This window comes from Hemiscyllium ocellatum, unplaced genomic scaffold, assembly GCF_020745735.1.
Source record: "Hemiscyllium ocellatum isolate sHemOce1 unplaced genomic scaffold, sHemOce1.pat.X.cur. scaffold_816_pat_ctg1, whole genome shotgun sequence".
NCBI lineage: Eukaryota > Metazoa > Chordata > Chondrichthyes > Orectolobiformes > Hemiscylliidae > Hemiscyllium > Hemiscyllium ocellatum.
In genome coordinates, this window is record NW_026869251.1 from 77,684 (window position 1) to 94,624 (window position 16,941).

General features: G+C 45.6%; 10 non-coding genes across 10 annotated transcripts; all 10 read left to right on the top strand.

Annotated features, from left to right (window-relative positions):
* Positions 1-930: 930 nt before the first annotated feature.
* Positions 931-1,003, top strand: trnav-aac (transfer RNA valine (anticodon AAC)). Its single transcript has one exon. It is a non-coding gene; the product is annotated as a tRNA-Val (tRNA).
* Positions 1,004-2,658: 1,655 nt separating this feature from the next.
* On the top strand, positions 2,659-2,740 carry trnal-cag (transfer RNA leucine (anticodon CAG)). The gene has a single exon. It is a non-coding gene; the product is annotated as a tRNA-Leu (tRNA).
* Positions 2,741-4,223: 1,483 nt separating this feature from the next.
* Positions 4,224-4,296, top strand: trnav-aac (transfer RNA valine (anticodon AAC)). Its single transcript has one exon. It is a non-coding gene; the product is annotated as a tRNA-Val (tRNA).
* A 1,655-nt stretch (positions 4,297-5,951) lies between these two features.
* On the top strand, positions 5,952-6,033 carry trnal-cag (transfer RNA leucine (anticodon CAG)). Its single transcript has one exon. It is a non-coding gene; the product is annotated as a tRNA-Leu (tRNA).
* A 1,483-nt stretch (positions 6,034-7,516) lies between these two features.
* Positions 7,517-7,589, top strand: trnav-aac (transfer RNA valine (anticodon AAC)). The gene has a single exon. It is a non-coding gene; the product is annotated as a tRNA-Val (tRNA).
* A 1,655-nt stretch (positions 7,590-9,244) lies between these two features.
* Positions 9,245-9,326, top strand: trnal-cag (transfer RNA leucine (anticodon CAG)). The gene has a single exon. It is a non-coding gene; the product is annotated as a tRNA-Leu (tRNA).
* A 1,484-nt stretch (positions 9,327-10,810) lies between these two features.
* On the top strand, positions 10,811-10,883 carry trnav-aac (transfer RNA valine (anticodon AAC)). The gene has a single exon. It is a non-coding gene; the product is annotated as a tRNA-Val (tRNA).
* A 1,655-nt stretch (positions 10,884-12,538) lies between these two features.
* Positions 12,539-12,620, top strand: trnal-cag (transfer RNA leucine (anticodon CAG)). Its single transcript has one exon. It is a non-coding gene; the product is annotated as a tRNA-Leu (tRNA).
* Positions 12,621-14,540: 1,920 nt separating this feature from the next.
* Positions 14,541-14,622, top strand: trnal-cag (transfer RNA leucine (anticodon CAG)). Its single transcript has one exon. It is a non-coding gene; the product is annotated as a tRNA-Leu (tRNA).
* Positions 14,623-16,106: 1,484 nt separating this feature from the next.
* trnav-aac (transfer RNA valine (anticodon AAC)) lies at positions 16,107-16,179 on the top strand. Its single transcript has one exon. It is a non-coding gene; the product is annotated as a tRNA-Val (tRNA).
* The last annotated feature ends 762 nt before the right edge of the window (positions 16,180-16,941 follow it).

The window sequence follows — 16,941 nt, forward strand, 5'->3', positions numbered from 1 at the left end:
ATTTAGCATTCATGCTTCGCTGTGTCTGAACATGCATTAGGTATGCCAGTTTTGTTTGTGTTCCGTGTTAAATGCTTTCTGTTTGCGATTCGCTCAATACATTACGAGTTAACAGGGGTTCTGAGGTAACTTCCAGCAGCAAAAATCCTCAACTGAGGATCTGGAAAAATTTCACGAAGTATGGTCAGTCACAGCAAAAGTAAGGGAGTCGTTCGTTTCTGCAGTGTTTCACAATACTACCTTTCCCGTGAGCAGTCGAACAGTCTAAATGATTGTGCTACAGACTGCGACGGCAAGCTCCGCTAAAAAGTAATCCTTTCAAACACAACGTTATTGGGGTACACCGCGTGGAAACAGATACTTCGGTGTATCTCATCCATGCTCACCACATATCCAAAATTAAACAAGTCCCGTTCCACAGCATTTGGCCTCCATCCCTCTAAACCCATCCTATCCAGAAACTGATCCGATTACCATTGCAATTTTCTGAGTGCAATAGCCTCCTCCACTTCCTCTGGTAGCTCATTCCATACACGCACAACCTTGTGTGTGGGAAATGTGCCTCAGGTCCTTTGTCAATTTCAGAGCACTCACCTTAAACCTATGCTCCCGAGTTTCCAACTCACCCCAGCTTGGGTAAAACACGTAAATACTCAGTTCAAAACCCTTCCATAAAATCATGTCGCAGCCGTTATGCTGCCGGGAAAGTTGTCCCAGCCTATTCCACCTCACTCTACAGTCCGAACATTGACCACATCCTTGTCTATATTTTGTCACCAATTTCACGTCTGTTTCTTTTTTTTTAACTTTTTCAAGATGTCAATTACCCTGGATAACAACGAGCTGTTGGAAAAAGAAAGGTGAAACGGAGAATGGCTTCAACTTTCAGTGCTGGATGCCACAGAGCCGCAGCACGGCCGGCGCAGGCTTGTTTCTGTAGTGTAGTGGTCATCACATTCGCCTAACACGCGAAAGGTCCCCAGTTCGAAACTGGGCAGAAACTGCTTTGTTCTTCAATTGCAGCCTTTTACACGGACAAGAACGCAGCTTTCTTGCTTGCTTTCCCATCTGCAAACCTGCCTTCGAAATCGCTCGAACAAATCTGCTCTCTTTGTGAAATGTAATGCAATTCCATTAAATTAGTTTGCAAAGCATTGTAAAGGTTTTCTCCAAGCTGGGTCTGATCATATGCCATTCTGTTTCAGAGTGTAGTTACCGCGTTCTGAATCTTCCACAAAAAGCAGTACCGCATTTGCATTCCTTGCGCAGGCGGGCTGGTTCAAAGACAGCGAAGAAGCTGATGAGCTGGTGTCACAGTACACCACGGATTCCTCAACTGGTCTGTCTGACAAATGTACCCCAAAGTCGTCTCTGCAAGGCCTCATTTGGAAGCTGTCTGTCGTTATTCAACGTGCGAGAATTGGCAGTAGAGGTGCTGAATCATGGTTTGGATCAGTTCGCACGTTATAGTGACTCATTCAATCAGCAACAGCAATGAAAGAAATTACACTCTCAGAGGAACCTCTGGACTTGTGATTTCATAGCGTCGCTAGTATTAAGGTGAGCCCCGAGATCTAAGCCAAGTTGGAACTGAAACGGAGGAATTGACAGAGAGGCTACAGAATGACATCGCAACCTTTTGGTTTTCTTTAAATCACTGACGAGCAGGAAAATGTAAACGGGAGGGCGAGTGGGAAAGTGAGGCAGTTGCAGCTCTGGTGAATCTCCTTCTTTGTGAGTCACTCAGCAACAAGAGACGTGAAGGTGACTCATGCGGGAGAGCTCTTCACATCGAGAACAAAAAGCACTCAAGGGCAGTTAGCACCTCTTCCGCAGTGGGGGTGGGGTGAGTAGGACCTTCTGTTACTATGTTCAGAAACTGCCTTTTAAATTGACGTGAACAGAAACTGCATTTCTAATAAGCACCATGGAATTTAGCAAAATTTATTGAGTCGCTTCTCGTCGATTCGCACACAGGTTTCCAACTCAGTTGGTATCCATGTGGCTCATGTCCAGGTATGAACATCCCTGCAGCCAATTGCACGGTTAAGGTAAAAGGCAAGGAAAGTGGCATCTCGAACTGGCCCCGAGGTCAGAGCATCCTCCCAATGTGATCTGTCGTTCTCGGATTGTAATGCTACCTCCGGTTTTAGGATGGAGAACATTCTTTGGGACTCTTATTCTGCAAAACAGACACAGTGACTGAAACGATGCTGCACGGTATAATGTGGAACACGGCCTGCTCAGCTTTGTGCATTTTCCCTGCAGTCCGGTGTGTTTCATGTTCCGTGTAAACGTGAAAGTTGTCCTGTTTCGAGCAATGGGTGAAATCATTCAGCAAAGCAAGAATCGAAATTGAAGTAATGTCAAGCAGCTCATGGTGATTTGACCAAATCATAACCGAACATATATTCTCACGCAGTCAAAGATACATTTCTGGTTGAAAAGAGTCTGAGAAGATAGACTCAGCTTACCATTGATTTTTGTCTGGATTGATGGGCTTTCATGATCTGCTGCGAAATTGTCATTGTAGCTGGGCACATCCCAGCAGCTGTGCGAGTCGGAGAGGGATCATGGAACCCTTTTCATTTGACTTAGCATGTGTGGTTATGCAGGAGCACAATTCGAAATGCAAGTAAATGCGCTGCCGCGCTGTCTGGTAGTGTGGCCGAGCGGTCTAAGGCGCTGGATCCAGGTTCCAGTCCTGAAAGGGGCGTGGGTTCGAATCCCACCACTGCCATTTCAGCTGGTCAACTCCACCGCTGCAGCGTTGTTAAAATCCCCGCTGCGTTGATATTCCAGGGGAATTAACTGTGGTGAATATTGTGAAGTCTCTCTGCTGTCGTGATGGTGCTCGCCTCCCCTGCCGAAAATCGCAAACAGCTCAACGCTTGCTTTACGTTCCATGCAAGTTGAGTTTTTACTGGAACCGAATGGAGACTGTTATTTCATCGCTGTTGTGAAACAAAGTCCTGCGCTGAATCGATTCATCGTTATTTGGCTTTCTGGCGAATGGGAAATTCTTTCCACTGAATGTGTTATTGAATTTCTCCCATTTCCTTCATTTCCGTCTTGGAGACACCGGAAGGGAAAGGTAATCTAATCGAGACTGTGATTGGTGAAATTCACTTTTTTTATGGCCCATACTTATTATATTCTTTCTTTCTCTCTTTTCAGCATTGTCCGGGAAGTGGTGGTGCACTAAGGCTGCAGTATGTTTGAAAGAGTAGTTTGGAATTGCCCAGTTGTTAGTTGTGAGGTTACTTTATGCCTCATGCCCTCGGACTGTCTCACATTTAGCATTCATGCTTCGCTGTGTCTGAACATGCATTAGGTATGCCAGTTTTGTTTGTGTTCCGTGTTAAATGCTTTCTGTTTGCGATTCGCTCAATACATTACGAGTTAACAGGGGTTCTGAGGTAACTTCCAGCAGCAAAAATCCTCAACTGAGGATCTGGAAAAATTTCACGAAGTATGGTCAGTCACAGCAAAAGTAAGGGAGTCGTTCGTTTCTGCAGTGTTTCACAATACTACCTTTCCCGTGAGCAGTCGAACAGTCTAAATGATTGTGCTACAGACTGCGACGGCAAGCTCCGCTAAAAAGTAATCCTTTCAAACACAACGTTATTGGGGTACACCGCGTGGAAACAGATACTTCGGTGTATCTCATCCATGCTCACCACATATCCAAAATTAAACAAGTCCCGTTCCACAGCATTTGGCCTCCATCCCTCTAAACCCATCCTATCCAGAAACTGATCCGATTACCATTGCAATTTTCTGAGTGCAATAGCCTCCTCCACTTCCTCTGGTAGCTCATTCCATACACGCACAACCTTGTGTGTGGGAAATGTGCCTCAGGTCCTTTGTCAATTTCAGAGCACTCACCTTAAACCTATGCTCCCGAGTTTCCAACTCACCCCAGCTTGGGTAAAACACGTAAATACTCAGTTCAAAACCCTTCCATAAAATCATGTCGCAGCCGTTATGCTGCCGGGAAAGTTGTCCCAGCCTATTCCACCTCACTCTACAGTCCGAACATTGACCACATCCTTGTCTATATTTTGTCACCAATTTCACGTCTGTTTCTTTTTTTTAACTTTTTCAAGATGTCAATTACCCTGGATAACAACGAGCTGTTGGAAAAAGAAAGGTGAAACGGAGAATGGCTTCAACTTTCAGTGCTGGATGCCACAGAGCCGCAGCGCGGCCGGCGCAGGCTTGTTTCTGTAGTGTAGTGGTCATCACATTCGCCTAACACGCGAAAGGTCCCCAGTTCGAAACTGGGCAGAAACTGCTTTGTTCTTCAATTGCAGCCTTTTACACGGACAAGAACGCAGCTTTCTTGCTTGCTTTCCCATCTGCAAACCTGCCTTCGAAATCGCTCGAACAAATCTGCTCTCTTTGTGAAATGTAATGCAATTCCATTAAATTAGTTTGCAAAGCATTGTAAAGGTTTTCTCCAAGCTGGGTCTGATCATATGCCATTCTGTTTCAGAGTGTAGTTACCGCGTTCTGAATCTTCCACAAAAAGCAGTACCGCATTTGCATTCCTTGCGCAGGCGGGCTGGTTCAAAGACAGCGAAGAAGCTGATGAGCTGGTGTCACAGTACACCACGGATTCCTCAACTGGTCTGTCTGACAAATGTACCCCAAAGTCGTCTCTGCAAGGCCTCATTTGGAAGCTGTCTGTCGTTATTCAACGTGCGAGAATTGGCAGTAGAGGTGCTGAATCATGGTTTGGATCAGTTCGCACGTTATAGTGACTCATTCAATCAGCAACAGCAATGAAAGAAATTACACTCTCAGAGGAACCTCTGGACTTGTGATTTCATAGCGTCGCTAGTATTAAGGTGAGCCCCGAGATCTAAGCCAAGTTGGAACTGAAACGGAGGAATTGACAGAGAGGCTACAGAATGACATCGCAACCTTTTGGTTTTCTTTAAATCACTGACGAGCAGGAAAATGTAAACGGGAGGGCGAGTGGGAAAGTGAGGCAGTTGCAGCTCTGGTGAATCTCCTTCTTTGTGAGTCACTCAGCAACAAGAGACGTGAAGGTGACTCATGCGGGAGAGCTCTTCACATCGAGAACAAAAAGCACTCAAGGGCAGTTAGCACCTCTTCCGCAGTGGGGGTGGGGTGAGTAGGACCTTCTGTTACTATGTTCAGAAACTGCCTTTTAAATTGACGTGAACAGAAACTGCATTTCTAATAAGCACCATGGAATTTAGCAAAATTTATTGAGTCGCTTCTCGTCGATTCGCACACAGGTTTCCAACTCAGTTGGTATCCATGTGGCTCATGTCCAGGTATGAACATCCCTGCAGCCAATTGCACGGTTAAGGTAAAAGGCAAGGAAAGTGGCATCTCGAACTGGCCCCGAGGTCAGAGCATCCTCCCAATGTGATCTGTCGTTCTCGGATTGTAATGCTACCTCCGGTTTTAGGATGGAGAACATTCTTTGGGACTCTTATTCTGCAAAACAGACACAGTGACTGAAACGATGCTGCACGGTATAATGTGGAACACGGCCTGCTCAGCTTTGTGCATTTTCCCTGCAGTCCGGTGTGTTTCATGTTCCGTGTAAACGTGAAAGTTGTCCTGTTTCGAGCAATGGGTGAAATCATTCAGCAAAGCAAGAATCGAAATTGAAGTAATGTCAAGCAGCTCATGGTGATTTGACCAAATCATAACCGAACATATATTCTCACGCAGTCAAAGATACATTTCTGGTTGAAAAGAGTCTGAGAAGATAGACTCAGCTTACCATTGATTTTTGTCTGGATTGATGGGCTTTCATGATCTGCTGCGAAATTGTCATTGTAGCTGGGCACATCCCAGCAGCTGTGCGAGTCGGAGAGGGATCATGGAACCCTTTTCATTTGACTTAGCATGTGTGGTTATGCAGGAGCACAATTCGAAATGCAAGTAAATGCGCTGCCGCGCTGTCTGGTAGTGTGGCCGAGCGGTCTAAGGCGCTGGATCCAGGTTCCAGTCCTGAAAGGGGCGTGGGTTCGAATCCCACCACTGCCATTTCAGCTGGTCAACTCCACCGCTGCAGCGTTGTTAAAATCCCCGCTGCGTTGATATTCCAGGGGAATTAACTGTGGTGAATATTGTGAAGTCTCTCTGCTGTCATGATGGTGCTCGCCTCCCCTGCCGAAAATCGCAAACAGCTCAACGCTTGCTTTACGTTCCATGCAAGTTGAGTTTTTACTGGAACCGAATGGAGACTGTTATTTCATCGCTGTTGTGAAACAAAGTCCTGCGCTGAATCGATTCATCGTTATTTGGCTTTCTGGCGAATGGGAAATTCTTTCCACTGAATGTGTTATTGAATTTCTCCCATTTCCTTCATTTCCGTCTTGGAGACACCGGAAGGGAAAGGTAATCTAATCGAGACTGTGATTGGTGAAATTCACTTTTTTTATGGCCCATACTTATTATATTCTTTCTTTCTCTCTTTTCAGCATTGTCCGGGAAGTGGTGGTGCACTAAGGCTGCAGTATGTTTGAAAGAGTAGTTTGGAATTGCCCAGTTGTTAGTTGTGAGGTTACTTTATGCCTCATGCCCTCGGACTGTCTCACATTTAGCATTCATGCTTCGCTGTGTCTGAACATGCATTAGGTATGCCAGTTTTGTTTGTGTTCCGTGTTAAATGCTTTCTGTTTGCGATTCGCTCAATACATTACGAGTTAACAGGGGTTCTGAGGTAACTTCCAGCAGCAAAAATCCTCAACTGAGGATCTGGAAAAATTTCACGAAGTATGGTCAGTCACAGCAAAAGTAAGGGAGTCGTTCGTTTCTGCAGTGTTTCACAATACTACCTTTCCCGTGAGCAGTCGAACAGTCTAAATGATTGTGCTACAGACTGCGACGGCAAGCTCCGCTAAAAAGTAATCCTTTCAAACACAACGTTATTGGGGTACACCGCGTGGAAACAGATACTTCGGTGTATCTCATCCATGCTCACCACATATCCAAAATTAAACAAGTCCCGTTCCACAGCATTTGGCCTCCATCCCTCTAAACCCATCCTATCCAGAAACTGATCCGATTACCATTGCAATTTTCTGAGTGCAATAGCCTCCTCCACTTCCTCTGGTAGCTCATTCCATACACGCACAACCTTGTGTGTGGGAAATGTGCCTCAGGTCCTTTGTCAATTTCAGAGCACTCACCTTAAACCTATGCTCCCGAGTTTCCAACTCACCCCAGCTTGGGTAAAACACGTAAATACTCAGTTCAAAACCCTTCCATAAAATCATGTCGCAGCCGTTATGCTGCCGGGAAAGTTGTCCCAGCCTATTCCACCTCACTCTACAGTCCGAACATTGACCACATCCTTGTCTATATTTTGTCACCAATTTCACGTCTGTTTCTTTTTTTTAACTTTTTCAAGATGTCAATTACCCTGGATAACAACGAGCTGTTGGAAAAAGAAAGGTGAAACGGAGAATGGCTTCAACTTTCAGTGCTGGATGCCACAGAGCCGCAGCGCGGCCGGCGCAGGCTTGTTTCTGTAGTGTAGTGGTCATCACATTCGCCTAACACGCGAAAGGTCCCCAGTTCGAAACTGGGCAGAAACTGCTTTGTTCTTCAATTGCAGCCTTTTACACGGACAAGAACGCAGCTTTCTTGCTTGCTTTCCCATCTGCAAACCTGCCTTCGAAATCGCTCGAACAAATCTGCTCTCTTTGTGAAATGTAATGCAATTCCATTAAATTAGTTTGCAAAGCATTGTAAAGGTTTTCTCCAAGCTGGGTCTGATCATATGCCATTCTGTTTCAGAGTGTAGTTACCGCGTTCTGAATCTTCCACAAAAAGCAGTACCGCATTTGCATTCCTTGCGCAGGCGGGCTGGTTCAAAGACAGCGAAGAAGCTGATGAGCTGGTGTCACAGTACGCCACGGATTCCTCAACTGGTCTGTCTGACAAATGTACCCCAAAGTCGTCTCTGCAAGGCCTCATTTGGAAGCTGTCTGTCGTTATTCAACGTGCGAGAATTGGCAGCAGAGGTGCTGAATCATGGTTTGGATCAGTTCGCACGTTATAGTGACTCATTCAATCAGCAACAGCAATGAAAGAAATTACACTCTCAGAGGAACCTCTGGACTTGTGATTTCATAGCGTCGCTAGTATTAAGGTGAGCCCCGAGATCTAAGCCAAGTTGGAACTGAAACGGAGGAATTGACAGAGAGGCTACAGAATGACATCGCAACCTTTTGGTTTTCTTTAAATCACTGACGAGCAGGAAAATGTAAACGGGAGGGCGAGTGGGAAAGTGAGGCAGTTGCAGCTCTGGTGAATCTCCTTCTTTGTGAGTCACTCAGCAACAAGAGACGTGAAGGTGACTCATGCGGGAGAGCTCTTCACATCGAGAACAAAAAGCACTCAAGGGCAGTTAGCACCTCTTCCGCAGTGGGGGTGGGGTGAGTAGGACCTTCTGTTACTATGTTCAGAAACTGCCTTTTAAATTGACGTGAACAGAAACTGCATTTCTAATAAGCACCATGGAATTTAGCAAAATTTATTGAGTCGCTTCTCGTCGATTCGCACACAGGTTTCCAACTCAGTTGGTATCCATGTGGCTCATGTCCAGGTATGAACATCCCTGCAGCCAATTGCACGGTTAAGGTAAAAGGCAAGGAAAGTGGCATCTCGAACTGGCCCCGAGGTCAGAGCATCCTCCCAATGTGATCTGTCGTTCTCGGATTGTAATGCTACCTCCGGTTTTAGGATGGAGAACATTCTTTGGGACTCTTATTCTGCAAAACAGACACAGTGACTGAAACGATGCTGCACGGTATAATGTGGAACACGGCCTGCTCAGCTTTGTGCATTTTCCCTGCAGTCCGGTGTGTTTCATGTTCCGTGTAAACGTGAAAGTTGTCCTGTTTCGAGCAATGGGTGAAATCATTCAGCAAAGCAAGAATCGAAATTGAAGTAATGTCAAGCAGCTCATGGTGATTTGACCAAATCATAACCGAACATATATTCTCACGCAGTCAAAGATACATTTCTGGTTGAAAAGAGTCTGAGAAGATAGACTCAGCTTACCATTGATTTTTGTCTGGATTGATGGGCTTTCATGATCTGCTGCGAAATTGTCATTGTAGCTGGGCACATCCCAGCAGCTGTGCGAGTCGGAGAGGGATCATGGAACCCTTTTCATTTGACTTAGCATGTGTGGTTATGCAGGAGCACAATTCGAAATGCAAGTAAATGCGCTGCCTCGCTGTCTGGTAGTGTGGCCGAGCGGTCTAAGGCGCTGGATCCAGGTTCCAGTCCTGAAAGGGGCGTGGGTTCGAATCCCACCACTGCCATTTCAGCTGGTCAACTCCACCGCTGCAGCGTTGTTAAAATCCCCGCTGCGTTGATATTCCAGGGGAATTAACTGTGGTGAATATTGTGAAGTCTCTCTGCTGTCATGATGGTGCTCGCCTCCCCTGCCGAAAATCGCAAACAGCTCAACGCTTGCTTTACGTTCCATGCAAGTTGAGTTTTTACTGGAACCGAATGGAGACTGTTATTTCATCGCTGTTGTGAAACAAAGTCCTGCGCTGAATCGATTCATCGTTATTTGGCTTTCTGGCGAATGGGAAATTCTTTCCACTGAATGTGTTATTGAATTTCTCCCATTTCCTTCATTTCCGTCTTGGAGACACCGGAAGGGAAAGGTAATCTAATCGAGACTGTGATTGGTGAAATTCACTTTTTTTATGGCCCATACTTATTATATTCTTTCTTTCTCTCTTTTCAGCATTGTCCGGGAAGTGGTGGTGCACTAAGGCTGCAGTATGTTTGAAAGAGTAGTTTGGAATTGCCCAGTTGTTAGTTGTGAGGTTACTTTATGCCTCATGCCCTCGGACTGTCTCACATTTAGCATTCATGCTTCGCTGTGTCTGAACATGCATTAGGTATGCCAGTTTTGTTTGTGTTCCGTGTTAAATGCTTTCTGTTTGCGATTCGCTCAATACATTACGAGTTAACAGGGGTTCTGAGGTAACTTCCAGCAGCAAAAATCCTCAACTGAGGATCTGGAAAAATTTCACGAAGTATGGTCAGTCACAGCAAAAGTAAGGGAGTCGTTCGTTTCTGCAGTGTTTCACAATACTACCTTTCCCGTGAGCAGTCGAACAGTCTAAATGATTGTGCTACAGACTGCGACGGCAAGCTCCGCTAAAAAGTAATCCTTTCAAACACAACGTTATTGGGGTACACCGCGTGGAAACAGATACTTCGGTGTATCTCATCCATGCTCACCACATATCCAAAATTAAACAAGTCCCGTTCCACAGCATTTGGCCTCCATCCCTCTAAACCCATCCTATCCAGAAACTGATCCGATTACCATTGCAATTTTCTGAGTGCAATAGCCTCCTCCACTTCCTCTGGTAGCTCATTCCATACACGCACAACCTTGTGTGTGGGAAATGTGCCTCAGGTCCTTTGTCAATTTCAGAGCACTCACCTTAAACCTATGCTCCCGAGTTTCCAACTCACCCCAGCTTGGGTAAAACACGTAAATACTCAGTTCAAAACCCTTCCATAAAATCATGTCGCAGCCGTTATGCTGCCGGGAAAGTTGTCCCAGCCTATTCCACCTCACTCTACAGTCCGAACATTGACCACATCCTTGTCTATATTTTGTCACCAATTTCACGTCTGTTTCTTTTTTTTTAACTTTTTCAAGATGTCAATTACCCTGGATAACAACGAGCTGTTGGAAAAAGAAAGGTGAAACGGAGAATGGCTTCAACTTTCAGTGCTGGATGCCACAGAGCCGCAGCACGGCCGGCGCAGGCTTGTTTCTGTAGTGTAGTGGTCATCACATTCGCCTAACACGCGAAAGGTCCCCAGTTCGAAACTGGGCAGAAACTGCTTTGTTCTTCAATTGCAGCCTTTTACACGGACAAGAACGCAGCTTTCTTGCTTGCTTTCCCATCTGCAAACCTGCCTTCGAAATCGCTCGAACAAATCTGCTCTCTTTGTGAAATGTAATGCAATTCCATTAAATTAGTTTGCAAAGCATTGTAAAGGTTTTCTCCAAGCTGGGTCTGATCATATGCCATTCTGTTTCAGAGTGTAGTTACCGCGTTCTGAATCTTCCACAAAAAGCAGTACCGCATTTGCATTCCTTGCGCAGGCGGGCTGGTTCAAAGACAGCGAAGAAGCTGATGAGCTGGTGTCACAGTACGCCACGGATTCCTCAACTGGTCTGTCTGACAAATGTACCCCAAAGTCGTCTCTGCAAGGCCTCATTTGGAAGCTGTCTGTCGTTATTCAACGTGCGAGAATTGGCAGTAGAGGTGCTGAATCATGGTTTGGATCAGTTCGCACGTTATAGTGACTCATTCAATCAGCAACAGCAATGAAAGAAATTACACTCTCAGAGGAACCTCTGGACTTGTGATTTCATAGCGTCGCTAGTATTAAGGTGAGCCCCGAGATCTAAGCCAAGTTGGAACTGAAACGGAGGAATTGACAGAGAGGCTACAGAATGACATCGCAACCTTTTGGTTTTCTTTAAATCACTGACGAGCAGGAAAATGTAAACGGGAGGGCGAGTGGGAAAGTGAGGCAGTTGCAGCTCTGGTGAATCTCCTTCTTTGTGAGTCACTCAGCAACAAGAGACGTGAAGGTGACTCATGCGGGAGAGCTCTTCACATCGAGAACAAAAAGCACTCAAGGGCAGTTAGCACCTCTTCCGCAGTGGGGGTGGGGTGAGTAGGACCTTCTGTTACTATGTTCAGAAACTGCCTTTTAAATTGACGTGAACAGAAACTGCATTTCTAATAAGCACCATGGAATTTAGCAAAATTTATTGAGTCGCTTCTCGTCGATTCGCACACAGGTTTCCAACTCAGTTGGTATCCATGTGGCTCATGTCCAGGTATGAACATCCCTGCAGCCAATTGCACGGTTAAGGTAAAAGGCAAGGAAAGTGGCATCTCGAACTGGCCCCGAGGTCAGAGCATCCTCCCAATGTGATCTGTCGTTCTCGGATTGTAATGCTACTTCCGGTTTTAGGATGGAGAACATTCTTTGGGACTCTTATTCTGCAAAACAGACACAGTGACTGAAACGATGCTGCACGGTATAATGTGGAACACGGCCTGCTCAGCTTTGTGCATTTTCCCTGCAGTCCGGTGTGTTTCATGTTCCGTGTAAACGTGAAAGTTGTCCTGTTTCGAGCAATGGGTGAAATCATTCAGCAAAGCAAGAATCGAAATTGAAGTAATGTCAAGCAGCTCATGGTGATTTGACCAAATCATAACCGAACATATATTCTCACGCAGTCAAAGATACATTTCTGGTTGAAAAGAGTCTGAGAAGATAGACTCAGCTTACCATTGATTTTTGTCTGGATTGATGGGCTTTCATGATCTGCTGCGAAATTGTCATTGTAGCTGGGCACATCCCAGCAGCTGTGCGAGTCGGAGAGGGATCATGGAACCCTTTTCATTTGACTTAGCATGTGTGGTTATGCAGGAGCACAATTCGAAATGCAAGTAAATGCGCTGCCTCGCTGTCTGGTAGTGTGGCCGAGCGGTCTAAGGCGCTGGATCCAGGTTCCAGTCCTGAAAGGGGCGTGGGTTCGAATCCCACCACTGCCATTTCAGCTGATCAACTCCACCGCTGCAGCGTTGTTAAAATCCCCGCTGTGTTGATATTCCAGGGGAATTAACTGTGGTGAATATTGTGAAGTCTCTCTGCTGTCATGATGGTGCTCGCCTCCCCTGCCGAAAATCGCAAACAGCTCAACACTTGCTTTACGTTCCATGCAAGTTGAGTTTTTACTGGAACCGAATGGAGACTGTTATTTCATCGCTGTTGTGAAACAAAGTCCTGCGCTGAATCGATTCATCGTTATTTGGCTTTCTGGCGAATGGGAAATTCTTTCCACTGAATGTGTTATTGAATTTCTCCCATTTCCTTCATTTCCGTCTTGGAGACACCGGAAGGGAAAGGTAATCTAATCGAGACTGTGATTGGTGAAATTCACTTTTTTTATGGCCCATACTTATTATATTCTTTCTTTCTCTCTTTTCAGCATTGTCCGGGAAGTGGTGGTGCACTAAGGCTGCAGTATGTTTGAAAGAGTAGTTTGGAATTGCCCAGTTGTTAGTTGTGAGGTTACTTTATGCCTCATGCCCTCGGACTGTCTCACATTTAGCATTCATGCTTCGCTGTGTCTGAACATGCATTAGGTATGCCAGTTTTGTTTGTGTTCCGTGTTAAATGCTTTCTGTTTGCGATTCGCTCAATACATTACTGTCGTTATTCAACGTGCGAGAATTGGCAGTAGAGGTGCTGAATCATGGTTTGGATCAGTTCGCACGTTATAGTGACTCATTCAATCAGCAACAGCAATGAAAGAAATTACACTCTCAGAGGAACCTCTGGACTTGTGATTTCATAGCGTCGCTAGTATTAAGGTGAGCCCCGAGATCTAAGCCAAGTTGGAACTGAAACGGAGGAATTGACAGAGAGGCTACAGAATGACATCGCAACCTTTTGGTTTTCTTTAAATCACTGACGAGCAGGAAAATGTAAACGGGAGGGCGAGTGGGAAAGTGAGGCAGTTGCAGCTCTGGTGAATCTCCTTCTTTGTGAGTCACTCAGCAACAAGAGACGTGAAGGTGACTCATGCGGGAGAGCTCTTCACATCGAGAACAAAAAGCACTCAAGGGCAGTTAGCACCTCTTCCGCAGTGGGGGTGGGGTGAGTAGGACCTTCTGTTACTATGTTCAGAAACTGCCTTTTAAATTGACGTGAACAGAAACTGCATTTCTAATAAGCACCATGGAATTTAGCAAAATTTATTGAGTCGCTTCTCGTCGATTCGCACACAGGTTTCCAACTCAGTTGGTATCCATGTGGCTCATGTCCAGGTATGAACATCCCTGCAGCCAATTGCACGGTTAAGGTAAAAGGCAAGGAAAGTGGCATCTCGAACTGGCCCCGAGGTCAGAGCATCCTCCCAATGTGATCTGTCGTTCTCGGATTGTAATGCTACTTCCGGTTTTAGGATGGAGAACATTCTTTGGGACTCTTATTCTGCAAAACAGACACAGTGACTGAAACGATGCTGCACGGTATAATGTGGAACACGGCCTGCTCAGCTTTGTGCATTTTCCCTGCAGTCCGGTGTGTTTCATGTTCCGTGTAAACGTGAAAGTTGTCCTGTTTCGAGCAATGGGTGAAATCATTCAGCAAAGCAAGAATCGAAATTGAAGTAATGTCAAGCAGCTCATGGTGATTTGACCAAATCATAACCGAACATATATTCTCACGCAGTCAAAGATACATTTCTGGTTGAAAAGAGTCTGAGAAGATAGACTCAGCTTACCATTGATTTTTGTCTGGATTGATGGGCTTTCATGATCTGCTGCGAAATTGTCATTGTAGCTGGGCACATCCCAGCAGCTGTGCGAGTCGGAGAGGGATCATGGAACCCTTTTCATTTGACTTAGCATGTGTGGTTATGCAGGAGCACAATTCGAAATGCAAGTAAATGCGCTGCCTCGCTGTCTGGTAGTGTGGCCGAGCGGTCTAAGGCGCTGGATCCAGGTTCCAGTCCTGAAAGGGGCGTGGGTTCGAATCCCACCACTGCCATTTCAGCTGATCAACTCCACCGCTGCAGCGTTGTTAAAATCCCCGCTGTGTTGATATTCCAGGGGAATTAACTGTGGTGAATATTGTGAAGTCTCTCTGCTGTCATGATGGTGCTCGCCTCCCCTGCCGAAAATCGCAAACAGCTCAACGCTTGCTTTACGTTCCATGCAAGTTGAGTTTTTACTGGAACCGAATGGAGACTGTTATTTCATCGCTGTTGTGAAACAAAGTCCTGCGCTGAATCGATTCATCGTTATTTGGCTTTCTGGCGAATGGGAAATTCTTTCCACTGAATGTGTTATTGAATTTCTCCCATTTCCTTCATTTCCGTCTTGGAGACACCGGAAGGGAAAGGTAATCTAATCGAGACTGTGATTGGTGAAATTCACTTTTTTTATGGCCCATACTTATTATATTCTTTCTTTCTCTCTTTTCAGCATTGTCCGGGAAGTGGTGGTGCACTAAGGCTGCAGTATGTTTGAAAGAGTAGTTTGGAATTGCCCAGTTGTTAGTTGTGAGGTTACTTTATGCCTCATGCCCTCGGACTGTCTCACATTTAGCATTCATGCTTCGCTGTGTCTGAACATGCATTAGGTATGCCAGTTTTGTTTGTGTTCCGTGTTAAATGCTTTCTGTTTGCGATTCGCTCAATACATTACGAGTTAACAGGGGTTCTGAGGTAACTTCCAGCAGCAAAAATCCTCAACTGAGGATCTGGAAAAATTTCACGAAGTATGGTCAGTCACAGCAAAAGTAAGGGAGTCGTTCGTTTCTGCAGTGTTTCACAATACTACCTTTCCCGTGAGCAGTCGAACAGTCTAAATGATTGTGCTACAGACTGCGACGGCAAGCTCCGCTAAAAAGTAATCCTTTCAAACACAACGTTATTGGGGTACACCGCGTGGAAACAGATACTTCGGTGTATCTCATCCATGCTCACCACATATCCAAAATTAAACAAGTCCCGTTCCACAGCATTTGGCCTCCATCCCTCTAAACCCATCCTATCCAGAAACTGATCCGATTACCATTGCAATTTTCTGAGTGCAATAGCCTCCTCCACTTCCTCTGGTAGCTCATTCCATACACGCACAACCTTGTGTGTGGGAAATGTGCCTCAGGTCCTTTGTCAATTTCAGAGCACTCACCTTAAACCTATGCTCCCGAGTTTCCAACTCACCCCAGCTTGGGTAAAACACGTAAATACTCAGTTCAAAACCCTTCCATAAAATCATGTCGCAGCCGTTATGCTGCCGGGAAAGTTGTCCCAGCCTATTCCACCTCACTCTACAGTCCGAACATTGACCACATCCTTGTCTATATTTTGTCACCAATTTCACGTCTGTTTCTTTTTTTTTAACTTTTTCAAGATGTCAATTACCCTGGATAACAACGAGCTCTTGGAAAAAGAAAGGTGAAACGGAGAATGGCTTCAACTTTCAGTGCTGGATGCCACAGAGCCGCAGCACGGCCGGCGCAGGCTTGTTTCTGTAGTGTAGTGGTCATCACATTCGCCTAACACGCGAAAGGTCCCCAGTTCGAAACTGGGCAGAAACTGCTTTGTTCTTCAATTGCAGCCTTTTACACGGACAAGAACGCAGCTTTCTTGCTTGCTTTCCCATCTGCAAACCTGCCTTCGAAATCGCTCGAACAAATCTGCTCTCTTTGTGAAATGTAATGCAATTCCATTAAATTAGTTTGCAAAGCATTGTAAAGGTTTTCTCCAAGCTGGGTCTGATCATATGCCATTCTGTTTCAGAGTGTAGTTACCGCGTTCTGAATCTTCCACAAAAAGCAGTACCGCATTTGCATTCCTTGCGCAGGCGGGCTGGTTCAAAGACAGCGAAGAAGCTGATGAGCTGGTGTCACAGTACGCCACGGATTCCTCAACTGGTCTGTCTGACAAATGTACCCCAAAGTCGTCTCTGCAAGGCCTCATTTGGAAGCTGTCTGTCGTTATTCAACGTGCGAGAATTGGCAGTAGAGGTGCTGAATCATGGTTTGGATCAGTTCGCACGTTATAGTGACTCATTCAATCAGCAACAGCAATGAAAGAAATTACACTCTCAGAGGAACCTCTGGACTTGTGATTTCATAGCGTCGCTAGTATTAAGGTGAGCCCCGAGATCTAAGCCAAGTTGGAACTGAAACGGAGGAATTGACAGAGAGGCTACAGAATGACATCGCAACCTTTTGGTTTTCTTTAAATCACTGACGAGCAGGAAAATGTAAACGGGAGGGCGAGTGGGAAAGTGAGGCAGTTGCAGCTCTGGTGAATCTCCTTCTTTGTGAGTCACTCAGCAACAAGAGACGTGAAGG